Below are 17,994 nucleotides of genomic sequence, written 5' to 3'. Positions count from 1 at the left end.
TCTTGAGAGAATACCTATCGGTGAGTCTCAAAACAAGGTACGCTACCCTCTCCGACACACTCGAGATCTCGACAACGTTGTCAACGAGAGATTTGTTGACGAGGAATCCCACGCCGCCCCGGGATGTATGAAATATGACCTCTCGGAAGTAGAAAAGGTGACCCGATGGCAGAGTCATGGTGTCTTCCCCTTGTCTTCGGACCTCGCACAACCCTAATACGTGCCAACGGATTTTTTCCAATTCTACCTCCAGTTACGACTAGGTGGTCTTCGAGTCTAAGCGTTCGTCCGTTGTACGTCGCCAGGTCCAGTTGGTGGTAGCGATCCGTAGCCCGTAGATTCTTAGCACCCCTCGCAGTGCCGTTACCATGGCCGCTACCGTGGCCAGGAATAGTACCGCTACCGGGAACTAGGGGCCATCTTTTTCTGGTGCGTTTCATAAGAGGATTGCTCATAATTGCCACGCGGAGCACGCGGATTGGCAATCTGACAGGGGCCAATGAATCAAACCATCAATGCTGCAGCCCATTGATGACCATGGATTTCTTCACTGACCCTATCGTTGATGGTTTTACCGCCATCCTTCGGTTGACTAACTGCGCTTGATGTTAGATCTATCCCACACTAATTATTGTGAGACAGAACTACCATCAGGCGGGCGGTGGGGTCGTCACATCCCTACGCCTACTTCTTAGTGCGTATTATGCGTTAAAACTTCTCTCCACGTTGAGATATGATAGATAACTATGATTGCCAGCATGATTACGAAGCTATAAATGCACAACCAACATCAATCATGGCCCATGACCAATGGTAAATGTATTAGTAACTCTGTAATATAACACGAGCAAAGTATTTGTAACTCTGTAATATAACACGAGCAAAGTATTTGTAACTCTGTAATATAATAGTTATAGTTTAATTTGCCTTGGGCCTGTCGGAAAACCGCATTGCGCAGCTTTTATAGAAATTCCATATGTTTGACATTTTGACCAAACGATCAAATCACATTTAAATTCAAAAGTAACGTACCGTCAAGTTGAAAGCTGTATTTATAGATCTGGAGATGGTGCGCAGTAAATCATAAGCCTCGTGCATAGAGCTGATGCTCACATTTTTTGCGTTTGACTTTTGCACTTTTCTGCCATTACGATCAGCAATGAAATGTTCGACGTGGCCCTTGAGTGTTTCGATCCTAGTATAAAGTTGATTAAGCAAAAAGCAGTAAAACAAAATTTCGCTGTCCTGGGCACAGACCGGAATGTAATTCGTGTACATGAGAGTCGGTATCTTCATATGACTCCCTAGGATTAGCTCCAATATAATTTGCACAGACAGTATAGCTACGAAGTAGGCCGACCATCGGTAGGCTATGCCCGGGCTATCGGAGCTAAACATGGTATCCTCTCGGTTCAAAATATCGAACAATCTCAAAAGCGACTTTCTTTGCAATAAAGCATTTAGAATTGTAATGGCGTACTCTAATAAAGATGAGACCGCGTAAAAAGTAAAAGACTTAGAAACGAAACACAGTTCGCTGCTTAGAACGATACATGCGACAAACAGGAATACGAGCAACGTGTACAAGTAGCTGAAATAGATTATAACTTTGCGACAATGGAATAAATACAGCCTGTTTATTCCGAGTACGATTTGCAGAAGGCTTAAGTACAAAGGTTTTTTCGATGGTTTTCCTTTACTTTTCGCTTTCCTGCCGTTTATAAACGGAATGGATAATGAAGGTGTCTTCATATTTGCGATGATCAAAGACGCACTATATTACACCAACGACGGTGGTGAAGTCTGGCCACGGTAGTGTTATATTAAATTAACGAAACAATTTTCGTAACGTATTATTAATGTTCTGTTTTCCGGCGGAGGAACTAAATTATGCACTAAGTAATCACTTAAGTTTTCCTTTTGTTGTTTCAATAAATGAAGGTAAGCTTATAGTTTTGGGTCTATTTTCATCAACATTAAATTGAATATTAACACGCACTTAAAGGCAGTCATTTTAGTGTACAAAATGTAGAATTAAATGTATGTAGTAGGTACATTTCCATTTTACACAAGATTACAACACATTTCCAATAAAAAAATTGCGGGAAGGTTTTGTATTATACCGTATCCGTTTCAACTTTTGTGACAATTTTATGGCAATGAAATAAATCTCATTCATTCCATTTATATTTTGGTTGTATTCTACTAATTTAATTAAAATAATGAGGACCTTATTATTTTCTTCGCTAAGGGCGCTTACAGACGAACGGCAATTGTCGACGGTACGCGTCGATGGCACCGCGTCGACGCGGAAGCCTAACCATATTGGTAACTTAACACCTCCATCGTGGGTATCGCAGACACACGATTTTTCGCATACCTGGTATAGATATGCGAAAAATTACGTAATAATCAACCCAAGGCTAACTTCAACCCAAGCCTATAACCCAGACTATAACTGTCACCCAGACAGTAGTCTGGGTTCTTCACAGTTGAAAAATTTAAAACTCTCTCATACATTTTTTCCGATGTATCTAATTCAAAGTGTCAGAGTGGCGTATCTACACTTTTCCGCTCAGTGCTTTAAGCTAAATGAGTGTTCGGTTATCGTAATCCGTCCCGTATAATCCTTGTCCTATTAGGCTTGACTTGGCCGGACATAATCACCCATGTTCCCAGACAGAGTTATGTCGGAACACTTGACGTTTGTTATTTTCAATTTAACTGGTATTAGGCTTGGCGCGCACAAGCGGCTATGCCGCAGCGGCCAGGTCGCGGCAGCCAACGAAAGTATGGTGTGGCCGCTGGTCGTGTTGCGGCCAGGTGCGGGTGGTCTATAATGGCGGTTTCATACTAAGGTATCTATCTCGATGGCCGCCGCGGCCTGGCCGCAAGTGCGCGCCCGGGCTTAGGCTCAATTTACATGCGTCTGCGCGAACGAGTACAGTACTCCCAAATTAATAATGCGCATGGAAATCTTCGCTAATTGTCGTAATCACGAAAACACCCGAATCTATGAACCTTGCATTTTGCATCTTGTTCAAAGGAAATAGAAGAAAAATATCTGTCCGCTGTCGCCTGTTTATTTGTTTGTTTGTTAATTGTTTGTCCTTCCTTCACGACCAAACGAAGCAACCAATTGACTTATTTTTTGTCATCATAAACTTAGTTGAAAGGATAGAGAGTAACATAGGCTACTTTTGGTATTAGGAAAACATCATGATCCCAAAGGAAGCTTGCGCGAATTTCACGCGAGCGAAGCCGCGAGTATAAGCTAGTTATTTATAAACGGTAAACTTCAATTCCCTGATTTATTTTTATTACTAATTTTAAATTCTATGATACGAGTATTATGCTCATAGTATTATTAGTTTCAACGTGTTTGTATTGTTGAAACTTGAAACTAATAATACTATGAGTACAACAACGTTTGTAAATGGTGTTCGTGTACGGAATTTTGAGATTTCCGTCCGGTCAGAATTATAACCCTTTGCGGCATTAAGGTCAAATCTGGCCGCGCATATTTAGTTGAGTTTCCTTTATTTTAATATTTATTGCTTTATTAAAGGTACATTAAGTTCAACAGCGAGTATTTTGAGTCAGGACACGTGTTGCCCGCCCATATGACGTCGGGTAAGCATCCCGAGCAAAACCGTTTGGGTCGAGACATGCACGGATTTTATGGATATTTTTTGTTAAATTTCATTCCTTGTGCCGTAACAATAAGCATCTGAATATTTAGCGTAACTAATATAAGATACGTCCTGTGGTTGAACGAGACGAAGGAACATATTTTGATCAAAACAACATAATATTATATCAGATTCGTCTCGGCACAATATACTATCACAGAAATTACATGCATTAATTTGAACGCCAAATAAAAATCTGTGAAGAATGAACCATATAACGCCAAATACAATTTAGTATTCTTACTATGATTGAAGTATGCCACTGTCATCTTTGGTTACATAAAAAACGTTATTAGACTTGAGAAGCGTATTTTGATATTTAAAAACGTACACATCCAAGATTATGCGCATAAAACATTATATGTTAGAAAGAACATAAATATTTTCAAAAAGAAAAGTGATAATCATAATGTAAATACTAGAAATAAGAACAAGTTAGCAATACCAATGTTCAGAATAGCCAAAATAAGCAAATCCTTTAAAGGCCAATGTATACGCCTATACAATAAAATCCCAGAAAATGTTCAAAATCTACCTTTAAACAAATTTAAAAAAGCAGTTAAAGAACGTTTGTGTGCTAAAGCGTATTATAAAGTCAATGATTTCTTCGAGGACAGCACACCTTGGGAATAGGGTGGCTCCATGCAGGTTACTTTTCTTTTAATTTTGTTACATAGCTGTAAGCCATAACATTGTAATTTTCCTTTTTTTTTTGCAAAAGATGGCCCCGTGCGAGTTTCTTACGCCGATTCTTCTCGGTGGGGTAGTTCCCGAACCGGTGGTAGGCAACGTAGTTTCTTCGTTCGACTTTCAAAAAGTGTATCATGATACCCATTTTGAATAAAAAGATATTTTATTTTATTTTATTTTATTTTATTTATAACATTTTTAACTAGATTAGATCGTAAATCCTTAATACCGTCGAAACCTGGTGATATTTCCCACGAATTTTTATCACTCTATGCTGGTGACGAACATTTTACGATTAGCAGAGACTACTAGAAGGTAATTGAAAGCATTCTGCGTCCATAATGACTGCGCCGAGGCATTAAACACACCCCGCTCTCGCATAAAACCAAACCAAATTTAGTATAACATGATTTACTTCCAAGAAAACGGGAGTTTATTGCAAAGAACACTGCAACTTTATTTTTGTCTTCTATACTTAATGATATTTTATTTTTTTAACTTTATTTTATAGAAAGAAATCTACAGTAAGTACTAAGTATGTTTTATTGAATCTCAAACAGAATGAGTAGTAATAAATAAAATTATGGATTAAAAAAAAAACGCTTAAAAGAAATACAATACATACGGTATATACAAACTTAAAATATTATAAACCTTTAAAAAGAAAAACGTTTCCCATCTGGCAGAGTACCCAGCAAACTAACAGCATTGCCACGTTGGATGGCAATTGCTATCCGCTGTGCCAGGTAGCTCCCGGCTCTGGGGTCTCGGGTGGCTTCAATAATCTTTTTAGATATCTCTCTAAAAAGCTTTTGTGCCCCCGGACCCCATGCGCCTAGGTTTCAACCCCAAACCGTTCAAAAATAAGATATCCGCTAAGGTTCTCATAATATTTGCGCCGCTTTAGTTTCTCTGCTTGGAATAAATTTTTAAAAAGTGATGTTGTGTATTATCCACCACAGAAATCTTTAGATCCCAAAGCTTCTTTACTTCTAAGATTATGCGAAGTAATTATTATTAAATAAATATTTACAAAAAAAAAACGGCCAAGTGCGAGTTGGACTCGCCCATGAAGGGTTCCGCAGCAACAATAAGGCTTATGTTTTATGATATCAAAAGGTTTTTGATGTATTTTTATGTTTCAATTGATTTAATGAAAGTTAATTTATGGTTTACCATTTATGACGTATAAAAAATACTACTTGCTAGATTTCGTTCAAAGTTCAAACCAATTGTCGTTGGTAGTTTTAATAGTAATGTACATCATATATTTTTTCTAGACTTATCATGCCCCTACTTTAGAAATTAGAGGGGGGGGGGGACACACATTTTACCACTTTGGAAGAGTCTCTCTCGCAAACTATTCAGGTTAGAAGAAAATTATATTTGAAACTTCAATATGATTTTTGAAGACCTATTCATAGATACCCCATAGGCATAGGTTAGATGAAAAAAAAATTTTTTTGTTGTTTTAAGGTTTACCATTTATGACGTATAAAAAAAACTACTAGCTAAATTTCGTTCAAACCAATTTTCGTTGGTAGTTTTTATAATAATGTACATCATATATTTTTTTTAGACTTATCATGCCCCTACTTTACAAATTAGAGGGGGGGGGGACACACATTTTACCACTTTGGAAGAGTCTCTCTCGCAAACTATTCAGGTTAGAAAAAAATGATATAAGAAACCTCAATATGATTTTTTAAGATCTAGACATAAATATACCAGACGCATAGGTTAAATGAAAAAAAAAATCGCTCTAGCCGCTTTAGTGTGAAGAAGTAACAAACATACACACTCGCAAACTCACAAACCCACCGTGCCATCTACCAAATTCGTATTTCTAACAACCATTGCAGTTTCCCTTCATTTTTTGCTGAGCGATCTTAAAATTGTGGGCGATCCATCATTTCATTTTCATAACAGCGACTCACAATGTACCATTGTTAACTAAATTATTTCCTAAACACGTTTGGAATATAGTAGAATACAGTTGTTTAAATCATTTATATTGTAATGTTTCGGCCGATAACTTTCAAAAAAATTTCTTTACTTATACATTATACAACTTTCATTTCAAATCTAACCATAGCCTGAAGGTTGTAATCAATCAATTGGAAAGTAATTTTACAATATAGTCTACTAGACCTCTGGCCCTAACGATTCTGTCATTATCGAATTTATTTCACGTGACGAGGCCACAAAGATTTTTATTTACTTACATTTTATTGAATATCTGCTTTATTTTATTTGTTCCTACAAAAGGATGACATATGTTTTTTTTCATCAAAATAAAGTATACTCTTTGTTTGACACTGAAGGCAGTGACCAGCTTGCTATCATCTGACAAGTTGCAATACTTTTAGGAAAACACTTACTTAGACTATAATAAACTTACACTATAATAAGCTATTTTACAAGAAACTTTGAACAAGTAGCAGGCGTGTTCAAAGTTTCTTGTAAAATAGCTTTACGCAACGGATTTTGATAACTTTTTCAGTATTAGACAGACCATTTATCGAGAAAGGCTATATGCTATATTTTATCACGCTAAGACTAATAGGAGCGAAGAAATAGAGGAAAATGTGGAAAAAACGGGGAAAATTATTTGAAAGGGCTAACTTGAACGCACTAATCTCAGGAACTACTGGTCTGATTTTAAAAATTCTTTCAGTGTTAGATAGCCCATCTATTGAGGAAGGCTATAGACTATATTTTATCACGCGAAGACTAATAGGAGAATGTGGAAAAAACGGGGCAAAATTATTTGAAAGGGCTTATCTCGCGAACTACTGGCGCAATTTTTATATTATTTGGCACAGATAAGAAGTAGACCACGTGAAGGATCATATGCTATCGATTTGTATCATTTTTTCAATAGCTATAATATATTTTATACACGTGCGACGCCGGGGCGGGTCGCTAGTTCTGCAATAAAAAATGCTACGAACATTTATCAAGAAGTATCAATAATTTCAATGACTATTTCTACGCTCCTTTATTTATTAATCCTAAACGATACAATATCACAAGACTGAAAATAAACGAGGAACCAAAATTGAAAGTAACGGTCTTATAAATAGATAACAGAAAACTCCGTCCTATCGAGGTTAAATTAGGACCCATTATCTTCAGGTCTCACGATAAAGTTTCGCAGGAAAATAAAAGGACCCGTTGAACTTTTCACCCGTTTGCTTCGTTATTGGGTGAATTATTTTTAACAAATCAATAAAACCGCCTGCCAAGTAAAAATATTTGATAAAAAGTCCGCTACCTCACCCAGGAGCTTTCCCATTTTCTTCGCCAATGCACGCTCGCCCCGGCACCTCTATAAGGCGAGCTCCTGTCACTGCCGTCCTAACGCGGACGGGCCCAATCCCCAACTCCTCAAGTTTGAGCTGTTGTTGAGCCCGTCTCCCCTTTAGCCGCTGCCTCCGGACGCAGTTTCACAACAACAGCCGAGGAGCTGGGGAGAACCAACTTTGCCCCCTTTTTCTTTTGGGACACAGGGGACATCGGAGCATCTTGTGCCTTATTCTTCTTCGGCGCCCTACGCCTAACAACCTCGATACATTCTTCGTCGGGCACCGAGGAAAGAGCAGGTGCTGCAACCTCCACCGACTTCTCCACCACCTCAGGCGCTTGGGTCCCGTCTGAGGCGATCCGACAAATTAAACGCATGATCGTTTATTGTATTGATTGATGTGAATGACATGCAAATTACGTGCTGTACATTGATTGACAAGTTTTTCAATTTTTCGTCCTGCAATATGTGCATGACATGCACGCATGTTCGTTTCGCGATCGGCATGTCATGCAAGAATTAATACTGTCACGTAAATGCATGTCATGCTGAATAACCGTCTAGGCCGCGCTTTAGGCAGCACAGTACCTCCAATTTGAGGCTTTTACGTAACGAAACAGTTTTCATATTATGTGGAAGTAAACCGACGTCGTGTATCATCATATCAGTTGATATATGACGACATAAGTCAAACCAAATGGCCCGAATCGATGAATGGGTAATAAAATAATATTAACTTAACTTGTTACTTGTTACTGACGTTTCTGACTTTAATCTATTTTGTACGTTAACATTATAAAATATGTCTAATCAGCGGTTCTTATTTTTAATGATGAAGAATAACTTTAAATAATAACAAGGCCTATTAAATAAAAGAGATTTTAAAGATTTTTTAGGTTATCGAGAGTGTTACACATAATAAATTGTTTTGGCTGCTTTCCATCGCAACGTGGTCAAAACTCACAGGTTATAATAATATTATAACAAAATAGAATTTTATTGTTTAATCATTTGCAATTATAGCATGTTTTTAACTTAAAAAGTTTTTAATTTGATCATAATGTTTTTGAAGTCATTGCTTATGTTATGAACATATCGAACTGTATAACAATAATAAGGTATGTTATGCAGATGCTGATATAGTTCAGGGGCATTCTTTGATTTCATGTTCATGTCAATCTTGATAGCCCGTTGCAAGGTCAAATATTGTGCTTCGTTCGAGTTCCATCTAAGGTTGAGTTACGGTTGGAACGTTAGCGTGATACTGAAATTTGTTCAGACGCAGTGGAACCAAACCGTAACTGAACCACAACCAAAGCAAATGTGAACCTGAATTGAAACGTTTAAAAATAACGCGATTGCTCTGCTGAACATTATGTGTTACACTTAACGAAAAAAACTATCACACCTATTGATTTGTGCATCTGGAGGCACGGGAGTGCCCCCACCAAGATGAGCCAAGCGAAGCGCGCAAGGGCACTACCTACCTTTTCTCGAAACGTTTCGTCGTAATTTTGAACCCTCGTAACTTTGGTTTGGAAAATGCCAGATAGTTGAAAATTTTAAGATATTATCCTGAATATTCAAATTTTGTTTGTATATTTTCCTAAATGCGTATTGGCTATTGCGGATAGCACTTACAAGAATTTCACTCGAATATATTATTCCATGCCAGTTCAAAATTGCATTTACTTTATTCACGCATCCAAGAGACAGATAGATAGATAGACAGATAGACAGATAGACAGACAGACAGACAGACAGACAGACAGACAGACAGACAGACAGGCAGACGGACAGCGGACAGACAATGAAGTCTAGTAATAGGGTTCCGTTTTTACCCTCTGGGTACGGAAACCTAAAAAAAAGAACTAAAAGAAAAACAACATAAACCAACTTACAAAAAGAAATGAAATCCCACCAAAAATATTTTCATGTAAAAATGTTGCCAAGATAATAACATATTATAGTTCGTGATGTCAAAAAGTAGTGAGATCTCATGTAGAGCCAAGTTTCTAACCTTATATCATAGATAATACATATATTATAATATATATACTGACTTATATACTCAGCCCTAAATCTAAAAACCTTGATTGTACACTTAAGTCGCGGCACAATACTTGATATAATGTGTCAGCCGCACGAGAAGTACCTTAAAACTCTACACATTCGTCAAAATGGGTGGCTTGGCCATTTTGTTATTCATCATTCTATGGGGTTTGAACTTAGTACTATATTATTTTTCTGTTGTACTTAATAACATTTATATTAACCGTAACAAATAAAAAATGGCCAGGCCACCTATTTTGACTAATGTGTAAAGTTTTTCGATTCTTCTCGTGCTGCTGACACATTACATCAAGTATTTTGCAGCGTATTACGTGTAAAATTAAAGTTTTTAGATTTAGGGCTGAGTATATTATAAAGTTAGAAACTACGCTCTACATGAGATCTCACTACTTTTTGACACCACGAACTATATGTTATAATCTTGGCAACATTTTTACATGAAAATGTTTTTGGTGGGATAGTAATTTTTGTTTATATTATGTAGATAACAATAAAGTTATCATCAGTTAGTCAAGGTGTGACGACGCGAGTACTCACAAAGCTCGGCTTTTAGCTAGTTGTAAATTAATGTTGCTACAAATAAACAGTTGCTGATGTCTTATATTCAATTAATAATAATTATTTATTACAATATCATGTAACCTAATTTAATACAATAAAATAAAAGGTGATTAATAATGATGATTTCACCACAGAGAACATTTTAAAAGTCATTAACAATGATTACCAGTAAAAACATTCCAATATATATTGCTGTTAATTTGATAGCAATTAACTCAGTGTGCAAAGCCCGAAATAATTAACAGACAAATTTTATTAATTTAATGAGTTTTTTCGTTTCAGTTCAACTGTATTTCATTAACGTATACTGTAAACCTATAAACTGCGTAATCCATTTGTTACGCTCGATTTAACATTTTTAATGAATGTAACCTTAACCTTTTTAAATAATGGAATGAATGTCAAAATATTCTTCATCATCATCAGCCTATTACCTACTGTCAACTGCTGGATGTAGGCCTCCCCCAATGAGCGCCAACCATCCGAATCTTGGGCAGTCAACATATTATTATGTGTAAGTTAACAATCAATCAAAAAATCTTCATAAAAATGTATCTTTTCTAAGCGGGCCCTTAGACGATCAATTTTACTGTGCGATATTCTGCAATATTATTGACCGTCTTGGTCAATATTGAAAACGCCCGCCTTTCAATCTTATTATCAAATAAGTTATTCAATAAAAGGGGTGTACAGACGTGCGAGTAAGCACGCGGACTCATGGCTCGACGATCTTAATCGCCTGTGTGTCAGCAAAGAGCCACGAGCCGCGAGTCGCGAGCCGCGAGCCTGGGGGCATGGTAATCCAGTGTGAGCGATTCTCGTGTGTCACCGACGCGAGCCGAGTAAGTTCGCGAACTTAAAACCCGCATGCTTTCAGTTCGTACGTCTATTAGGCTTTTTAAATATTAATCAAAATTATTGTAGCTCTAGGGGCTCCTTACGCTCGCGTGCATAAGCTAACAGATTTTACAGCAAGCTTACGCAACAACCAATAAACGCTTGTCGTACCTATCGTTGATCAAAAACAAAGTGGTAAGGTTCTTCTTCTTCTTTCTTTTTTAAAAACATGTATTGTCTTCGTGGCAAGTTCAAAGTTCTTGGTAAGGTACTAAGTTAAAAAACATGCATTATCTTCCTGCAGTTTTAAATTCTTGTAAGTGTCATTTAATTGACGTCCCAATTTGTTAAAGATGTGAAGATGTTACCGTTAGAATGCAGAATATTTTAACGTACACATTACCTAGGTAATCTTCAGATTTTCTAATATCGTGCGTTAAAGTGTGAAATTTTTAAATAACTAAGATTTTATTCGCACTTGCTTAGTTGTTTGCATTGTTTTACTTCGTAAAAGTTCTAAAAACTTTGAGTTAAGCTTGTTAACTTAAAACTGTTGTTGTTTTGATTAATTTTTTCTAGTTGATACGATCTGTTGGGTACATTTTATTAGTAGAGTAACATTTCACTTAAAATTTAATAATTTTTTCCTTTGTATAAACAAAGGAAGAAATTATTAAATTTCTTTTTGGACATAAGTCAAAAAAATATATTAATTAATTCTCTACAGCTAAATAACATGATCTATTCAAACAAGAACCTGAAATTTAATGAGAATAGAATAAACTTTTTGCACTTTAAGTGACTTACCCAGATACTCTGCAGAATTCCGCGTTAATCTGCATTCTAACAGCTGGTTTACGTAAATTAACGGTAATTTATTTTCAAAGACAAAACAATTTTCTTTCTTTTATTGTAGTCAAAATACCCACTTCCTAAAAGGGTTCCACTACAAAAAAGTTTGAGAATCGCTGGTCTATGGTACCACTCACCAGTAATTTTAATCACTAACCATATTATTGTTACTCACCATTACGCTAACCGCAAAAACGACCCAAACACAATATCGAAGATATTGATTTATAGCCAACAAAATTAATTACAATGCAAAGTTCGGTAAACATTCGTAAATCAAGTAAACGTCAGTCGGGCTGAAATTGAAACTTGGCAGACAGTAAATAAGCATTAAGGATTGACTTTTAATAAGTTAATATTTTTGAGTTTACTTTGAGCGAGCTGTGCATCTGCCCATCTGTCAGTCTGTTACTTCTTCACGTCCAAACTACTGAACCGATTTTGCCGAAATTTGGTATGGAGATACTCAGAATCCCGGGAAAGGACAAAGGATACTCCTATCCTGGAAAAGTGTACGGTTCCCGCGCGATAAACGAATTTTGGCGCAACGGAGTTGTGGGCGTCATCTAGTTCAAAATATAATACAGTTTTCAGAGAGTCTTGGTCTCATCTAAAATCAATATATTATACAGGGTGCAATTAAACCTTCCTGCCAAATTTTGATATATTGATTCTAGTTAAAAATGGGGATTGTCCATTTTTTTTTAATTTTGCTCATTACAAAAACATTTCGAAGAATAAGGTCAGTGATCGTTTTTCTGTATATAAACGAAAAAAATACCCAATAGTTACTTATACTTTGAACAAATATGTTTAACTTTAGTTTGACCTTCAATGGCGTTAAATTAGCAATAAATTCGACCAAAATTACGTTTCGAACTTTTGGTAAGCTTCTCGTATCAGCTTTCACATAATGAGAACTTGCATTTGACGAACCAGCCATTATAAATAAGATTGAAAGGAAATTAGAACATACTGCAGAGGTCAATTGGCCGCCGATGATGACGTCAGAGTGAACCTTAAAAAATTTATTGAGAAGAAACTAGCCAATGAATTTCATAATTATTTAAGTTATATTCTTAAAATACCCTATTTTAACGAAAAAAAATATAAAAAGTACATGTGATTATTTTTGACAATGCCCATTAAAATACAAATTGTATTTTTTCTTTTATAATCACTCAGTACCAAAATGTTGAGAAAAAGCTACCGAAAGTTATCCTAAAAAACACTACAGGTAATGGACACGATGCGTCGGCCGCGCATGACGTGCCCCCGCGCGCGCGCCTCCTCCCGCGTCACCCCCGATCATTCCCCCGCGCCGCTAGTAACCGTTCTGCAACGATTGTAAATGGGATAAAATATTAAGTATGTCGTAAAAAATCACACCCAATTTTTGTTGGTTAAATGGACTCTCCTAATGATAACTAAGCCCTGGAAAAAATTTGGCAGGAAGGTTTAATTGCACCCTGTATAGTATACTATATTACTTTATTCTTTTATAAACTTCATCAAAATTAAACTATCAAACGTATAGTCGAATAACGACGTAGAAACTATGGTTTTATGATAACAAAACAGCTAGTTATAAATATCGGTCCCTTAATTAGTATATTGCACGAGACTTAAGCCTAATTTTGACGTTTTATTTCACCTTGATTGTTATAGCAAGACATGGGTCGTTTTCCAAAATGACATTTTTCTATCACACCAAAATTTACAAAAAAAATATTATAAACTTGTTCATAAGTATACTGCAAAGGTATTACTGAAATACAAAGAAAGAAACCAATGAAAGCCTTCGAAATTAAAATAAAAGAAACCTCGCAAAACGAAACTCTGCGAAGAATATTATTAAGACCTGATTCGTCATGCAAAATTAATAAAATTTATTAGGGTTGATTTAATTTGACGCACTTAAAAAGACGCATTAAAATGCTTCATCAATTTATAACATTTTTACAACTTCAATAGGTATTTTCTTAAAGTACCCATTATAACTTTAAAGAGTCCTCTTTAATCTTGTTGAGTTGTGAGCAAGTTATAATGGTTTTTTAGTCTTTGTGAAAAAATGTTTGATAGTCCGATAACAGCCTTTACTTTTAGTAATGTGATACGAAGTTTGTAGTAGAATAATTAATTTGTACGCTTTAAATTAAGACTCACTGTTTATACAGCTATTAATGTTATTTTTAATTGATACGTTGAAATATTATGTCGAGCCACTTTTAGATTTTTTTATGAGTATTAGGTAGAGAATTAAGTTTACAAAGTGTTTAAAGTATTATGCTTAGGACAAACCTACGCGACCAAAGCGACTGCGAAGCGGTAGCGTCTATCGCGCGGCGGACGCTGCCCATGTAATCTTATGGCGCCCGCCCCCGCCCCGTGCACACCTACGCGACCGCGACGCGAAATGTTCGCGTAAACGTAGTGATTATATTCTCTTTGGTTCGCGTCAGCAAAGCGAAACATGCGCGTCAAGTTGTCAGACGCGTGTTTTGAAGTGTACATAACTAGACTTATTTTTTAAAACCTTTCTTATATTATTTTGTACAACACTTTTTAATTTATGATTTTTTGATTTGTTTACGTTTTGATAGATTGTGTCATGATATTAAGGCACCTACCACATGTGCATGCTTGAACACAGTTTTGCTAGCGCATGCTTCTCGCATGAAAAGATGTAAGACTGACTTATCTACCACATGCATGCGCAAGCCACATTCTTGCCGAGATCGTCGGCGTATAGCAATGTTTCTCAATGAAGAACTATTTCTTCTGCTTTAATTTTTCCAGTGTTTGCTAGTGACAAAATTGATAATGCATAAATAAAATATTTTTTATCATATTATGCGTATTTTTTTTTATTCCTGTCAGAATAATTTTTCGATTTGATCTTCCACAGAGCGAGCAGAGATTTTTATAATTCAATGAATTCAGTTGCAAACTGACGTTTATAATATGTACGTAAATCTGCCATTTTATAGCAGCGTGCGCGCATTTTAACACCATATTTTGACTGACAAAGAGCGGCTTGAACACTGATCTTCCAACCACACGCGCAGACAAGTCTACACGAAGGCATGCCTGAATTTCAAGCAAGTTTAAAAAACAACAAGACAAACTTTGGGGCTTGCGCGTACTACAGTTTTACCAACTATACGCACAATGTTCAGTGTTCAAGCCGGCATGCGCAAGCAAATCTGTAGTCAAGCATGCACGTGTGGTAGGCGCCTAAATTAATTCAACTTGACCATTGTGGACGTGTTTTATTCCTCTGCACCTTCCAAATCAAAAGCAAGCTTAGCATCTCGCAACCCTCATGTCCGTCCGTCCGACGCATTGGACTCTGATATTAAGTATGAGGATGTCATTACCACAACAGTTAGCATACACCAGATAAAGTCTTCAGTGACTGTTCATTAACAAATGAAGTTTGACGGTTCGCGCCGTAGTCGCGCAGGTGTGCACGGCCAGTTTCGCGTTGCAGACGCTCCCGTATCGAGTACCGCGTCCCCTGTCACTGACGCGTAGGTTTGTTCTAAGCTTTATGTTTTTGAAATTAAGATATCAATAACTTAAAGGTCATGCCTAATCTTATATCTTTAAACGAGCAATTCTCGTATATATAACTAGCTGTTCCGCGCGGCTTCGCCCGCGTAATTTAGGAATTTCACGCAACCGTACATTTTTCCGCCAAAAATTGCCTATATCCCTTCTTCATGGTCTATTCTTCGTGTTTGCCAAGTAAAAATTGATCCAGTAATTCTTAAGATAATAAGCAATTATATATAATTTACCCCGTTTTTCCACATTTTCCTCTATTTCTTCGCTCCTATTAGTCTTAGCGTGATAAAATATAACCTACAGTCTTTCTCGATAAATGGACTATCTAAAACTGAAAGAATTTTTCAAATCAGACCAGTAGTTCCTGAGATTAGCGCTTTCAAATAAGCCCTTTCATATAATTTCTCCCGTTTTTTCCACATTTTCCTCTATTTCTTCGCTCGTATTAGTCGTTACGTGATAAAATATATCCTATAGCCTTCCTCGATAAATGGGCTATCTAACACTGAAAGATTTTTCCTGAGATTAGCGCGTTCAAACAAACAAACAAACTAACAAACTCTGTAGAATTATAATATTAGTATAGATATAGTATAGATTGGAATCTCGGAATCGGCTCAAACGAATTTCGTGAAATTTAGTATATAAGGGATTTCGGGAGCGATAAATCGATCTAGCTAGGAATCATTTTTAGAAAATGTCTTTTTATTCGTGTTTTATCGATCATCGATAAACTGATAAATATGACTCTTCCTGACATCTATTGGCGAATAATAATACTATTTTGTGAGCAACTAATTACTTTAACGACACAACAACAGCTAATGCTATTCCAGCAGATGGCGTTGTTAAGTAACACGAAGTCAATAAGTGTTTGCTATACCGAGCAAAGCTCGGTCATCCAGGTACTAATTATTAATTATGAAAAACCACAGGCTATAAAACCCTCAACACACTAATAATAAAATCCGCCAAGTCTGTAGTACTACGAAAGAATAATATTCGTCTGGTAAGTTGATAACTTGAAGGTAATGTTAGTTATGTAACTACAAACTCTTATTAGCCTCAAGCGTATATTTGTCTAAATTAAAGAGATTTATAACTTCCTAAGTTCCAAGAAAGCATTACTTAGTGCGTGATGGCTACGACAGTAGTAAAGTAGTATACAGACTAATCTCACTACATTTGTGACGTATCCAGAGAATTCTTGAGCCAATTAAGCGTCATCAAAGTAAGTAGATCACGTACTATATCAATTTGTTGGAACGTGACAGAGGTGGCAAACCCGTAGCTCTGCAAATTAAGCTTTGCTTTAGCGTTAATGATCTTTCAAATTATCCAATGAAATGCGACATTTGAAAGGTAGAAAATTGTTAATATGAATATCAGGCTAACACCAGACAGACATCAAATAGAAATTAATAAAATTAATAGTCTAGAAATTACTTACTATTATAGACTTATCTCTCAATATATTTTTCTTCAATATGGCGCAGTTAAAGTTCCTATTTATTATTTTAATCACGAGCCAAAACAGCCACAACAACAATGTATCGTAAATCTAGTGATATTAAGAAACGTTGTATGATTAAACGATTCTAAAAATAAAGTTTTAGAATTTCAAATTTGACTAAGAGATTAACTAAGATTAACGTAAAACTAAAGCGTTTCTCAATTCAAACCTGTGGTGTAACTTTCTAAAACAATTTAACTTACAATAACTCGTTAACTTTAAATTGAAGTATGAATTATCTATACAATACTACCTTTTTTTATATACTCCCTAACATGATCAGGGCTGTTTTTTTATCTTTTATGTATATCTTTTTCATTTTTATCTTTTTCTTTTCTTTTTTTATGTAATTTTTCTTTTACTACTTTCTTATAAGGCTATTATATCGCATTGTCGTTTTACAATATTATTTTGTTTTCTTATTTTACATTCTTAGGCCTCATCCCCACTCGCGCGCGAACCGCGCGCGACGCCGCGGAATTTCCGCGAAACGTGAGGGTGGATCCGGTTCGCATATTTTTCGCACTTCACGGCTGGTTCCCCGACCGCATCCCCACTCGCGCACGAACCGTGCGCGACGCCGCGGCGCCGCGAAATTCCTGCGAAGCATGAGTGAGAGATCCGATTCGCATATGTTGCGCACTTTGCGGCCCGTTCCCCGATTGTTGTCGGTTTTCTGTCCCGCGACAAACAGATTTTTTTTTAAATATTTATTTTAATAAGGGCTTTTGCCATACAAGACATGCCAGCATTGTTTAGTGAACAGAATATAATTAATCCTACTTTATACTTTATTACTTTATACTTTATTACTTTATAATATCATAAAGGCGAAAGTTTGTTTGGATGTATGGATGTTTGTTACTCTTTCACGCAAAAACTACTAAATGTATCGTAAT

Source organism: Aricia agestis, chromosome 3, assembly GCF_905147365.1.
Source record: "Aricia agestis chromosome 3, ilAriAges1.1, whole genome shotgun sequence".
In the NCBI taxonomy this organism is placed as follows: Eukaryota; Metazoa; Arthropoda; class Insecta; order Lepidoptera; family Lycaenidae; genus Aricia; species Aricia agestis.
Note: the sequence above shows the minus strand (reverse complement) of the source record.